Source organism: Panulirus ornatus, chromosome 15, assembly GCF_036320965.1.
Source record: "Panulirus ornatus isolate Po-2019 chromosome 15, ASM3632096v1, whole genome shotgun sequence".
Taxonomy (NCBI): Eukaryota; Metazoa; Arthropoda; class Malacostraca; order Decapoda; family Palinuridae; genus Panulirus; species Panulirus ornatus.
In genome coordinates, this window is record NC_092238.1 from 25312918 (window position 1) to 25326902 (window position 13985).

The following is a 13985-nucleotide window of genomic DNA, read 5'->3' on the forward strand; positions in this document are numbered from 1 at the left end:
TCAGTGAATGTCGGTCTCCATTATTGTTTAATTTGTTTATGGGGTGGTTAGGGAGGTAAATGCAAGAGTTTTAGAGAAAGGGGCAAGTATACAGTCCATTGGGGATGAGAGGGCCTGGGAAGTGAGTCAGTTGTTGTTCCCCAATGATACAGCTCTAGTGGTTGATTCAAGTGTGAAACTGCAAAAGTAGGTGATTGAGTTTAGAAAAGTGGGTGAAAAGAGAAAGTTGAGAGATGTGAATAAAAGCAAGGTTATTAGGTTCAGTAAGGTTGAGGGACAAGTTAATTGGGATGTAAGATTGAATGGAGAAAAACTGGAGGAAGTGAAGTGTTTTAGATATCTGGGAGCGGACTCAGCAGCGAATGGAACCATGGAAGTGGAAGCGAGTCATCAGGTAGGGGAGGGAGCAAAGATTCTGGGAGCGATGAAGAATGTGTGGAAGGAGAGAACGTTATCTCGGAGCAAAAATGGGTATGTTTGAAGGAATAGTATTTCCAACAATGTTATATGAGGAGGGTGGATGTGTTGAAAATGAAATGTTTTTTAGGACTATATGTAGTGAGTTGGTTTGATTAAGTAACAAAAGGGTAAGAGAGATGTGTGGGAATAAAAAGAGTGTTGCTGAAAGTGCACAAGAGGGTGTGTTGAAATGGTTTGGACATGGACAAAATGGGTGAATTAAGATTGACAAAGAGGATTCATTTGTCAGAAGTGGAGGGAACAAGGAGAAGCAGGAGACCAAAATGGAGGTGGAAGGATGGAGTGAAAAAGATTTGAATGATTGGGGCCTGAACATATAGGTGAGTGAGAGGTGTTCAAGGAATAGAATGAATTGGAACAATGTGGTATACCAAGGTCAATGTGCTGTCAATGGACTGAACTAGGGCATGTGAAACATCTGGCATAAACCACTGGAAGGTCTGTGGGACCTGAATGTGGATAGGGAGCTGTGGTTTCAGTGCATTACACATGACAACTAGAGACTGAATGTGAATGAATGTGGCCTTTTTGTCTGTTTTCCTGGTGCTACTTTGCTGAAGTGGGGATAGCGATGCTGTTTCCTGTGGGGGGTAGCCCCAGGAATGGATGGAGGCAAGCATGAATATGTACATGTGTACATATATGCATATGTCTGTGTATATATATGTATGTATATGTGCATGTATGGGTGTTCATGTATATATATATGTATATGAGTGGATGGGCTATTCTTCATCCGTTTCCTGACACTACCTCGCTGATGCGGGAAAAGGCGATCAAGTATAATAATATTAATATTAATTGTAATATCTGTAATCTCAACTTTTTATTTTCAGCCAAACTGGCTGCCTAAATCCAATAAACTATTATTCATTTATTTATACAGCAGAGGAGGAAGTGCTCTTTGGACTTAAAGCTTACTCATGATTTTGGAGAGAGAACATTCCAAAAGACCTATAATGTACACAGCCACAGTTCATGAGCATGCAACTAGTATGTTGGAACACACAAGAGTGCCCTAAACTATTAAATAGATGGCCATTAATAAAATGGTCAAATTGTTCTTGCAGAAAGGCTTGGCAGTATGTTTTGCATAATTGGTAACAATCAGGCATGTAAAAAATACCTATGGATGTCAATGAATGTAACATTTCATGGTGTTGCCAAGAATTGCTGCTGTTGTACAGCAGCTGTCAATCATCCATCAGTGATATGTTAGATGACTCTTTATTAGCTAGTGTCTACTATGGAAGTCCATGCAAGATTCTGTATAACATATAGTTCAATATATACAAAGCAAGTGTGTCCAACAGTTGTAAACCTTATGTTGCATGAATGGTTACTGAGTGACCAAAGGGAAAGAGTAAATAAATATAAGTTGGTAAACTCTGAGTTACGTCATTAGAAACATTTACACTAATAACATCACTATCAAATGATATACTCGAAAATGACTTTACAACAATGATGTTACACAATTACCATATTGGAGTATGCCACAACAATGCCAACTCAACCACCACTGAATGCTTGGTTTGTGCGAGTGGAGGGAGAGTGAAGACGCAATTTTCAAAAAAATAATGCGATTTATAGATGAAAAAAAGGGAAGAATTTGGTAATAACGAGTTCCTTATAACTGATATAGAGTGTGGATTTTTGGTGTAGCCCCTACTGCTTGACTGATTGTATGTATGTATCCATAAAGCTGGGAGGGCTATGAAGTAGAAGGAAAGTGTTAGGTAAAAATACACAAAATGGGTGCATTAGGATGCAATAAATGCATTACTGATGAAAGTAAGATTAGAAATGCTGTGGATGAGAAGAAAAAGGCATTTGGTAGATTGTTTGAACGAAATGTATCACTGAAACTTTAGAATGCCATTCACTTGACAGGACTTCCCAGAGGAACAGGCATCAGATATATAGACAAACCAAAAGATGAAAATAGTAAATGAACATGAGGGATGCCTACAACATTCCAACATCATTTCTAATGCCCTCACATTAAAAAAAAGAGACTGGATGGCTGACCAAAACATCCACCTGGTGCTTGTTCAGATTCTGTAGAACTTTGTTCAGTTCATATCAATGATACAACAAGATACTTACCTTGTGACATTATCAATCATACTTTAAAATATATGAAACTAATGCTCCATGGTCAAGACAATGCATCCAAATTTCTAAGCTGGTGAAATCGCATCCTTCACACAGTTCACCCTTACTGAGAAACCTGAAAAAATGAAAAAATGAAAAAATGACATCATCATTCATATGGCATCCATAGTCATTTTAAAAAAGAAATCAATATCAAGCAATGAAATGACAAATTCCCTGTAGTAACCCTAGAGTAGGATAGGATCATTACATACATCACAACATGTGTTACTCCATTTACACTCATAAACAAAATGGTAAGCCATTAAATAAATTGCATCCATAAGTATTCAAATCCTACTTGGACACACTTCAGTTCCTTCAACAGAGCACATTGTTATTACATCTACCCAAGTTGTTCTCAGGAGGGTTAGTGACAGCTGTGTAGTGAGCAAGCAATTCAGTTGGTGTCAAGTTGGACACCACTAGCCCAGGCAGCTGTCTTTTCTTTCTGCCTCAGCCACACGTGGACTACAGGTAGTCTGTTTACAAACATGCAATCTCTCCTTGTAATACATAACATGACTACAATTAACTCACACAACTCATTCTTTATAACTCTTGATTTTCCTGTGGTGAGCACTGTGTGCTAGCCCCTGGTAGGAGGAATAAATAGTAGTAGTTGGTAGGAACATTTAGAAAAGAGCATTAGGTAGAAACATAGGGAGAAATAGTGAGTAGGAACATTAGGCAGAAGCATTAGGTAAAAGAAGTCGGTAGTAGAATTAGGTAGGAGCTTCTGCAAACACTGTGCTACAGTTGCCCTCTGCCAGTAGCCTGTTGAGGGTGAGGCAATAAAGACCAAGAAGTGGCACAGGAGTTCACTAGTTATGGAGACTCTATTGCCATGGCCACCCACTTGAGGGATTTCCAGTTGGGAACAGGCATCAGAGATATGGACAGATAGATAGATAAATGCCATCAACTACTAACAACAGTAACATGGGTGCATGAATCACAAAATATAGGAAAATAAGTATACATACGACAGAGGAATATGAAATACTATTGGGAATTTCAGCACAAGGGCAGTCTTTAAATGTTCAAGAGCAAAGTTTTTGATTAGCACGCTTTACATTACATAACACCACATTTTTACCTATCTAATTATGACTTCCACTAATAAGTTCTTCATTTTCAAAAAATAGTTTTCATGGGTAGTACACGAAAATCCACACCCCTATATCATTCTTTACAGCAGAAATAAAGATTCCATAAATAAAAGTAAGATATCAAATCCATAAAATGCTAATCCATTTTCTTGCCACTTATCTGATTTCCTGCTGTCCCATATTTGATCTCACACATAAACTCTCCTTGTAACATGAGATATTCCCAAGTACAAATTCTAAGTTCAACCATTAATTTTTCCAATGGCACTTCCAGAAACATCACTAGTGCACATCCTTGCTCATAATAAAAAAATCTGCAGCAGTATCTATCTCCACTGTAACCTTATTATCCTTAATCAACAAGTCAACTACCTTCTCTGGCCTTGGTAGCATATTCATTTGCTGCATCACCAATTTTAGAATCAACATTCTCCTCATATATAGACTCTTCCTCAAATGGTAACTATAGAGAAAATGGATGCATGATTTCTAGATGATAGAGTTTATGGAAATTGGTACCAAAAGATTCCTTACAATATGCAGAGTTGATACAGTGTGGAATTTTAGTTGCAGCACCTCTAACTCCGTCAATTTTAAGTTTTTGTAAAGTGGGCAGGGCTTTGAAGTAGAGGGAAATTGTGGGGTAAAAACCAAAAGGTGACAGTAACACTTTTGTTGAACCATAGCAACTAGCAAATGAACGGGAGGGACACCTATGGTGTCCTGACAATTTTTTAATGTCCTTACACTATGCATTTGAAAAGTGAGTCCCACAGATGACTAACAAAAACATTTATCAGGCGCTACTGTGGATTCTATAGCTTTAATTAGTTTGTCAATATACAAAGTGAATGAAGCTGTAATTCACCAGGAAAACTTGACCGTAGATTGTAGAAATGCCTATTTTCCTTTCTCACATGCATTCCAGTGAATGCTGCCTAGCATTGTAACATTTGAATCTGACTTAATACAAATTTTGCAAATATGTTAAGCAAGTTCAGATGTCTACATAGATTTAAGGCTTGAATTCATGCTTGTAAAATCTGCCCCAAACAGGGTCTGATTCCTATGTGAATCATGGCAGAGATAAGCCCAGTACGTTTTTAAAACAATAAAATTTATTAAATGGGAACTTCAGTGAAGGGGGCTAATGGGGAGGTGATAACAAGTAGTGGTGATGTGAGAAGAAGATGGAGTGAGTATTTTGAGGGTTTGTTGAATGTGCTTGATGATAGAGTGGCAGATATAGGGTGTTTTGGTCGAGGTGGTGTGCAAAGTGAGAGGGTTAGGGAGAATGATTTGGTAAACTGAGAAGAGGTAGTAAAAGCTTTGCGGAAGATGAAAGCCGGCAAGGCAGCGGGTTTGGATGGTATTGCAGTGGAATTTATTAAAAAAGGGGGTGACTATATTGCTGACTGGTTGGTAAGGTTATTTAATGTATGTATGACTAATGGGGAGGTGCCTGACGACTGGCGGAATGCTTGCATAGTGCCATTGTACAAAGGCAAAGGAGATAAAAGTGAATGCTCAAATTACAGAGGTATAAGTTTGTTGAGTATTCCTGGGAAATTATATGGGAGGGTACTGATTGAGAGAGTGAAGGCATGTACAGAGCATCAGATTGGGGAAGACGAGTGTGGTTTCAAAAGTAGTAGAGGATAGTGGGTCAGGTGTTTGCTTTGAAGAATGTATGAGAGAAATACTTAGAAAAGCAAATGGATTTGTATGTAGCATTTATGGATCTGGAGAAGGCATATGATAGAGTTGATAGAGATGCTCTGTGGAAGGTATTAAGAATATATGGTGTGGGAGGCAAGTTGTTAGAAGCAGTGAAAAGTTTTTATCGAAGATGTAAGGCATGTGTACGTGTAGGAAGAGAGGAAAGTGATTGGTTCTCAGTGAATGTAGGTTTGTGGCAGGGGTGTGTGATGTCTCCATGGTTGTTTGATTTGTTTATGGATGGGGTTGTTAGGGAGGTGAATGCAAGAATTTTGGAAAGAGGGGTAAGTATGCAGTCTGTTGTGAATGAGAGAGCTTGGGAAGTGAGTCAGTCGTTGTTCGCTGATGATACAGCGCTGGTGGCTGATTTGTGTGAGAAACTGCAGAAGCTGGTGACTGAGTTTGGTAGTGTGTGAAAGAAGAAAACTGAGAGTAAATGTGAATAAGAGCAAGGTTATTAAGTACAGTAGGGTTGAGGGACAAGTCAATTGGGAGGTAAGTTTGAATAGAGAAAAACTGGAGGAAGTGAAGCGTTTTAGATATCTGGGAGTGGATTTGGCAGCAGGTGGAACCATGGAAGCGGAAGTGAATTATAGGGTAGGGTAGGGGGCGAAAGTTCTGGGAGTGTTGAAGAATGTGTGGAAGTCAAGAACATTATCTCAGAAAGCAAAAATGGGTATGTTTGAAGGAATAGTGGTTCCAACAATTTTATATGGTTGCGGGGCGTGGGCTATAGATAGAGTTGTGCGGAAGAGGGTGGATGTGCTGGAAATGAGATGATTGAGGACAATATGTGGTGTGAGGTGGTTTGATCGAGTAAGTAATAATAGGGTAAGAGAGATGTGTGGTAATAAAAAGAGTGTGGTTGAGAGAGCAGAAGAGGGTGTTTCGAAATGGTTTGGTTACATGGAGAGAATGAGTGAGGAAAGATTGACCAAGAGGATATATGTGTCAGAGGTGGAGGGAATGAGGAGAAGTGGGAGACCAAATTGGAGGTGGAAGGATGGAGTGAAAAAGATTTTGAGTGATCGGGGCCTGAACATGCAGGAGGGTGAGAGGCGTGCAAGGAATAGAGTGAATTGGAATGATGTGGTATACTGGGGTCGACGTGCGGTCAATGGATTGAACCAGGGCATGTGAAATGTCTGGCATAAACCATGGAAAGTTCTGTGGGGCCTGGATGTGGAAAGGGAGCTGTGGTTTCGGTGCATTATTACATGACAGCTAGAGACTGAGTGTGAACGAATGTGGCCTTTGTTGTCTTTTCCTAGTGCTACCTCCCGCACATGAGGGGGAGGGGGTTCTTATTTCATGTGTGGCGGGGTGGCGATGGGAATGATAAAGGCAGACAGTATGAATTATGTACATGTGTATATATGTATATGTCTGTGTGTGTATATATATGTATACGTTGAGATGTATAGGTATGTATATTTGCATGTGTGGGCGTGTATGTATATACATGTGTATGTGGGTGGGTTGGGCCATTCTTTCGTCTGTTTCCTTGCGCTACCTAACTAACACGGTAGACAGCGACAAAGCAAAATAAAATAATAATAAAATTTTTTTTTATTAATACTAGTACCCACAAAACATCTGAAGCATACTAAAGTGAGCTGGTTATCATGTTTAAACATCTATTTATTCAAGCAGCGGATGGAACCCTGGAAGCGGAAGTGAGTTACAGGGTGGGGGAGGGGACAAAGGTTCTGGGAGTGTTGAAGAATGTGTGGAAGGCATAAACGTTATCTTGGAGAGCAAAAATGGGTATGTTTGAAGGAATAGTGATTCCAACAATGTCACATGTTTGTGAGGCATGGGCTATTGATAAGGTTGAGCGGAGGAGGGCGGACGTGTTGGAAATGAAATGTTTGAGGACAGTATTTGGTGTGAGGTGGTTTGATTGGGTAGGTAATAAAAGGGTAAGAGAGATGTGTGGCAATAAAGAGTATGGTTGAGAGAGCAGGAGAGGGTGTATTGAAATGGTTTGGTCACATGGAAAGAATGAGTGAGGCAAGATTGCCAAAGAGGATATATGTGTTAGAGGTGGAGGGAACGAGAAGTGGGAGGCTAAATTGGAAGTGGAAGGATGGAATGAAGAAGATTTTGACCGGTGAAAGGCGAGCAAGGAATAGAGTGAATTGGAATGATGTGGTTTACCTGGGTCGATGTGCTATCATTGGATTGAACCAGGGCTTGTGAAGTGCCTGGGGTAAACCATGGAAAGTTTTGTGGGACCTGGATGTGGAAAGGGAGCTGTGGTTTTGGTGCATTACACATGACAGCTAGAGACTGAGTGTGAACAAATGTGGCCTTTGTTGTCTTTTCCTAGCACTACCTCGCACTCGCATACGTGCGGGGGAGAGGGGGTGCTGTTTCATGTGTGGTGGGGTGGCGATGGGAATAGATAAAGGCAGCAAGTATAAATATGTATATATGTATATATACATATCACTACTTGTTATCACCTCCCTATTAACCCCCTTCACTGATGTTTCCATTTGTTCCCTTGTTTTACGCACTTTATTTACCTCCTTCCAGAACGTCTTTTTATTCTCCCTAAAATTTAATGATACTCTCTCACCCCAACTCTCACTTGCCCTCTATTTCACCTCTTGCAGTGATTTTTTTTTTTTTTTTTTTTTTTATTATATAACCAAATTATATTTTGTACACAGTCTAATATTGGAAGTATAGTTTATTATTATTTTGAAATTTGAAACATTGGTATTGGTTCTGAACTAATGATGGTTCAACTTTGTTGTATTGATTAAGAAGTAATGCAGTTGTGTTTTGTAACCCACACAGCAACTAGAGGCTAAGATGTTATCTTTTTGAATTCTGTTTGATGTACATGTATAGAGCATATATCTTATGCTTAATCATTTCCAAACGTGAAATGGATAACACCTCACCCCATTTCACTGTATCCTGTGCATGCCTTTCACCCCAAGCACTCAAAATATTTTTCACTCCGTACTTCCATCTCCATTATCCCTGGGGATAGGGGATTAAGAATACTTCCCATGTATTCCCTGCGTGTCGTAGAAGGCGACTAAAAGGGGAGGGAGCGGGGGGCTGGAAATCCTCCCCTCTCATTTTTTTTTTTAATTTTCCAAAAGAAGGAACAGAGAACTGGGCCAGGTGAGGGTATTCCCTCAAAGGCCCAGTCCTCTGTTCTTAATGCTACCTCGCTAACGTGGGAAATGGCGAATAGTTTAAAAGAAAAAGAAAAGTTATGTATATGTGCTTGTGTGGGCGTTTATGTAAATGCATGTGTATGTGGGTGGGTTGGGCCATTCTTTCGTCTGTTTCCTTGTGCTACCTTACTAATGCAGGAGACAGCGACTAAGTATAATAATAATAATAATAATAATGAATATAATTATAATAAATATAATAATAATAATAATAATAATAATAATAATAATAATAATAATAATAATAATAATAACAATAATAATAATAATAAAAATAATGAGAATAATAATTATTTATTTATTATACTTAATTACTGTCTCCCACGTTAGCGAAGTAACACAAGGAAACAGACAAAAGAATGGCCCAACCCACCTACATACACATGTATATACATAAACACCCACACACACATATACATACCTATACATTTCAACGTATACATACATATACATACACAAACATATACATATAAACACTTGTACATATTCATACTTGCTGCCTTCTTCCATTCCTGTCGCCATCCTGCCAAACATGAAACAGCATTCCCCCTCACGAGGTAGCACTAGGAAAAGACAAAAAAGGCCATATTTGTTCCCGCTCAGTCTCTAGCTGTCATGTGTAATGTACCGAAACCACAACTCCCTTTCCACAGCCAGACCCCACAAAACTTTCCATAGCTTACCTCAGACGCTTCACATGCCCTGGTTCAATCCACAGACAGCATGTCGACCATGGTATACCACATCGTTCCAATTCACTCTATTCCTTGCATGCCTTTCACCCTCCTGTATGTTCAGGCCCTGATCACTCAAAATCTTTTTCACTCCATCCTTCCACCTCCAATATTGTCTCTCGCTTCTCCTCATTCCCTCTACCTCTAACACATTTTTCCTCTTTGTCAATCTTTTCTCACTCATTCTCTCCATGTGACCAACCATTTCAATACACCCTCTTCTGCTCTCTCAACCACACTCTTTTTATTACCACACATCTCTCTTACCCTTTCATTACTTAATCAAACCACCTCACACCACATTTTGTCCTCAAACATTTCATTTCCAACACATCCACCCTCCTCTGCATAACCCTATCTACAGCCCATGCCTCACAACCATATAACATTGTTGGAACCACTATTCCTTCAAACATACCCATTTTTGCTCTCCGAGATAACGTTTTGCCTTCCCCACATTCTTCAACGCTCCCAGAACCTTTGCCTCCTCCCCCTTCCCTGTGATTCACTTCCACTTCCATGATTCCATCTGCTGCTAAATCCACTCTCAGATATCTAAAACACTTCACTTCCTCCACTTTTTCTTCATTCAAACTTACCTCCCAATTAACTTATCCCTCAACCCTAATGAACCTAATAACCTTGCTCTTATTCACATTTACTCTCAGTTTTCTTCTTTCACACACTTTACCAAACTCAGTTACCAGCTTCTGCAGTTTCTCACCCGAATCAGCCACCAGGGCTGTATCATCAGCGAACAACAACTGACTCACTTCCCAAGCCCTGTCATCCACAACACACCGCATACTTGCCCCTCTTTCCAAAACTCTTGCATTCACCTCCCTAACCACCCCATCCATAAACAAATTAAACAACCATGGATACATCATGCACCCCTGCTGCAAACAGACATTCACTGGGAACCAACCACTTTCCTTTCTACCTACTCGTACACATGCCTTACATCCTTGATAAAAACTTTTCACTGCTTCTAGCAACTTGCCTCACACACCATATACTCTTAATATCTTCCACAGAGCATCTATCTCAACTCTATCATATGCCTTCTCCAGATCCATAAATGCTACATACAAATCCATTTGTTTTTCTAAGTATTTCTTACATACATTCTTCAAAGCAAACACCTGATCCACACATCCTCCACCACTTCTGAAACCACACTGCTCTTCCCCAATCTGATGCTCTGTACATGCCTTTACCCTCTCAATCAATACCCTCCCAGGAATACTCAACAAACTTATACCTATATAATCTGAACATTCACTTTCAACCCCTTTACCTTTGAAAATTGCTCTATGCATGCATTCTGCTAATCCTCAGGCACTTCACCACGAACCATACATACAATGAATATCATTACCAACCAATCAATAACACAGTCACCCCCTTTTTTATTAATTCCTTTGCAAATACCATCCACACCCTGCTGCCTTGCCAGCTTTCATCTTCTGCAAAGCTTCCACTACCTCTTCTCTCTTTACCAAGCCATTCTCCCCGATTCTCTCACTTTGCACACCACCTCAACCAAAATACCCTATATCTGCCACTCTATCATCAAACACATTCAACAAACTGTCAAAATACTCACTCCATAACTACTTGTTATTACCTCCTTCCAAAACATCTTGTTATTCTCCCTAAAATTTAATGATACTCTCTCACCTCAACAATCATTTGCCCTCTTTTTCACCTCTTGCACCTTTCTCTTAACCTCCTGCAGCTTCTTACACATCTCCCAGTCTTTTGCACTACTTCCCTGCAAAAATCGTCCAAACGCCTCTCTCTTCTCTTTCACTAACAATCTTACTCCATCCCACCACTCACTACCCTTTCTAATCTGCCCACCTCCCACCTTTCTCATGCCACAAGCATCTTTTGTGCAAGCCATCACTGCTTCCTCAAATACATCCCATTCCTTCCCCACTTCCCTTATGTCATATGCTCTCACCTTTTGCCATTCTGCACTCAATCTCTCCTGGTACTTCCTCACACAAGGCTCCTTTCCAAGCTCACTTACTCTCACCACTCTCTTCACCCCAACATTCTCTCTACTTCTCTGAAAACCTCTACAAATCTTCACCTTCGCCTCCACAAGATAATGATCAGACATTCCTCCAGCTACCCCTCTCAGCACATTAACATCCAAAAGTCTCTTTTATATGCCTATCAATTAACTAGTAATCCAACAGTGCTCTCTGGCCATCTCTCCTACTTACATATGTATACTTATGTATCTCTCGCTTTTTAAACCAGGTATTCCCAATCACCACTCCTTTTTCAGCACACGAATCTACAAGCTCTTCACCATTTCCATTTACAACACTGAACACCCCATGTACACCAATTATACCCTCAACTGCCACATCACTCACCTTTGCATTCAAATCACCCATCACTATAACATGGTCTCGTGCATCAATGCTGCTAACACATTCACTCAGCTGCTCCCAAAACACTTGCTCTAACATTCACTGGTATTTTAAATTATTTATCTATTTCTTCTATAACCCCACATTTTCCTCTCCTTCATAACTTACTCAATATCAAAGGATTAGCTTAATGTGGCTTAAGTCTCAACAACAATTCCATATGAGTAAAACATATCATAATGCTATAAAACATGTCTGTTTACTTGATTTTTAACCCTCAATTTTCTGGACGACACTTATCAATGTTAGCCATAAACTCCTTAATACTTTTCTCAATTGAATCCTTAAAGGCAGCTATAGAAGCTATGTGGGCCTGAAGCTTCCAACAACTTTGTCGACCAACGACCTAACCCAAAAACCTAAGCCTAGCTTAGGCTGGGGAGAGAGAGAGAGACCACAGATACTTCACCAGAAATTCACCTCGGCAAGTACTAATCGACAAGTTTCCTCAAAAGTCAGTGGTATCCATAACAAATTTTTTAAAGCTCTAAAGAGAAATGAGCCAACAGTTTCTCAATAAGAAATATAAAGTTACTCAGATTCATCCTTACCTCGATCTCTTGGGCCAAACTTGCAGCTCTCATCAGTTTCCAGTGGGGCAAGATCATATTGCTTCTTGAAGGTGTTTATTATCATGAAAGAAGTGTCGGGATTCTTAAAGTGTCCTGAGGCTTGGAATTGGGAAGAGATTCACCAAGGTGGATTACAAGGTTCTCTCAACCACACACTCTTATTTCTTTTCCTCTTTCTCACTCTTGAGATAAGTTCATTACCTGTGAAAAACAGGTCCGCTCTCTTAATGAATACTGCAAAATCTTGTCGTCGTACTCTGAAACCACTTCCCGTAGTTACGGCCATAGTCGTTGGTCTGACGGCAATCGTTTACCTTCTTATCTTCGTTGGCTTGTCTACTTACACTCTTGCTCTACTTCCTGTCTCAGCGTCTGTTCTCTTGAAAGTCTCAGATATACCGACATAATTCCAATCTTGCCACCAAAGTAATATTATGAAGCTTTGTTAGTGGAAGAGCACGTGAACCAACTTTGATTGTTTTTCTTGGCAACAGTAAACAAACGTACACCAATTTAAAGGAGTCCTGCGTATAAAGTTTATGTCTAAAGTATATAAAGTACAAAAACTTCCAAATATATACAAATATCTTACATCAAATATATATAGAAATAAACTACAGCTTCCGTCCACAAAAGATGGATGGAAATGCAGAAATATCTTTAATACTGGAGATACTGTGAGCAACAATGTGCATTGTTAAACGTTGAGCATTCATTTCATGAAGTCACTATAATCGAATTTGGCTATCGGATGCCCAGTTTTTTTTCTCTGATGAAAGGAAAGGACAATGTTCATATATCAAACTAGCACCTTGTAAATCTTAGATTTCGTAGTAAAGGAAGGAAGATGGCATGACAGCTGTAGGAAGATATATTTTTACGTTTTCTCTTTACCTCCATTATATTTAGTGCAAATCATGATATCGATAATTTCCAGAACTATTTCTTTTCAGGCTCATGGAACTGTTTCTGTGGTAATGAAAGACGTTTATTTTCATGTTCTTAGTTCATTATGTACAATTCTTTATTTACTTTCCAGTAGGAATTTTTCCTTCGTTTTGACTTTAGTCCTGCTTCTCTACTCAAGTATTCAGTAACCATCAAAGGCGTCCTATTATCAAGAAAATAGTAAGGATTTAAATAAGATACAAGACAATTTCTATTGGAGATTCTTAGCTCAACTGTCAATCTGAAAAGAAATGAGCCTCTTCAGCCAGTGTTCAACGTCACCTGGAGGCAATATGGGCTGTATTTGGCTACACCCAGGTCAGTGAGGATTGAGTATTTGTGCCTGAGTATCAATGAAATGACACTATCTGTTCGCTCCAGTAGTTCTCTTTGATAAATGCAATTCACTAAGGACAATTCACAAACAGATATGGACACAAACAACAGACACAAGTACACATAAGAGACGGGGCAACTCCATTGCAGAACTCCTTCTCCTGGTAATATACAAACAGTAATCGTAAACTGTAATCACATACGCATAAAACGAAAGCAGTGACCTTTACAGATGACAGAAAGTACGTCAAGATCCACCACTTGCGGTGCTCTTGCA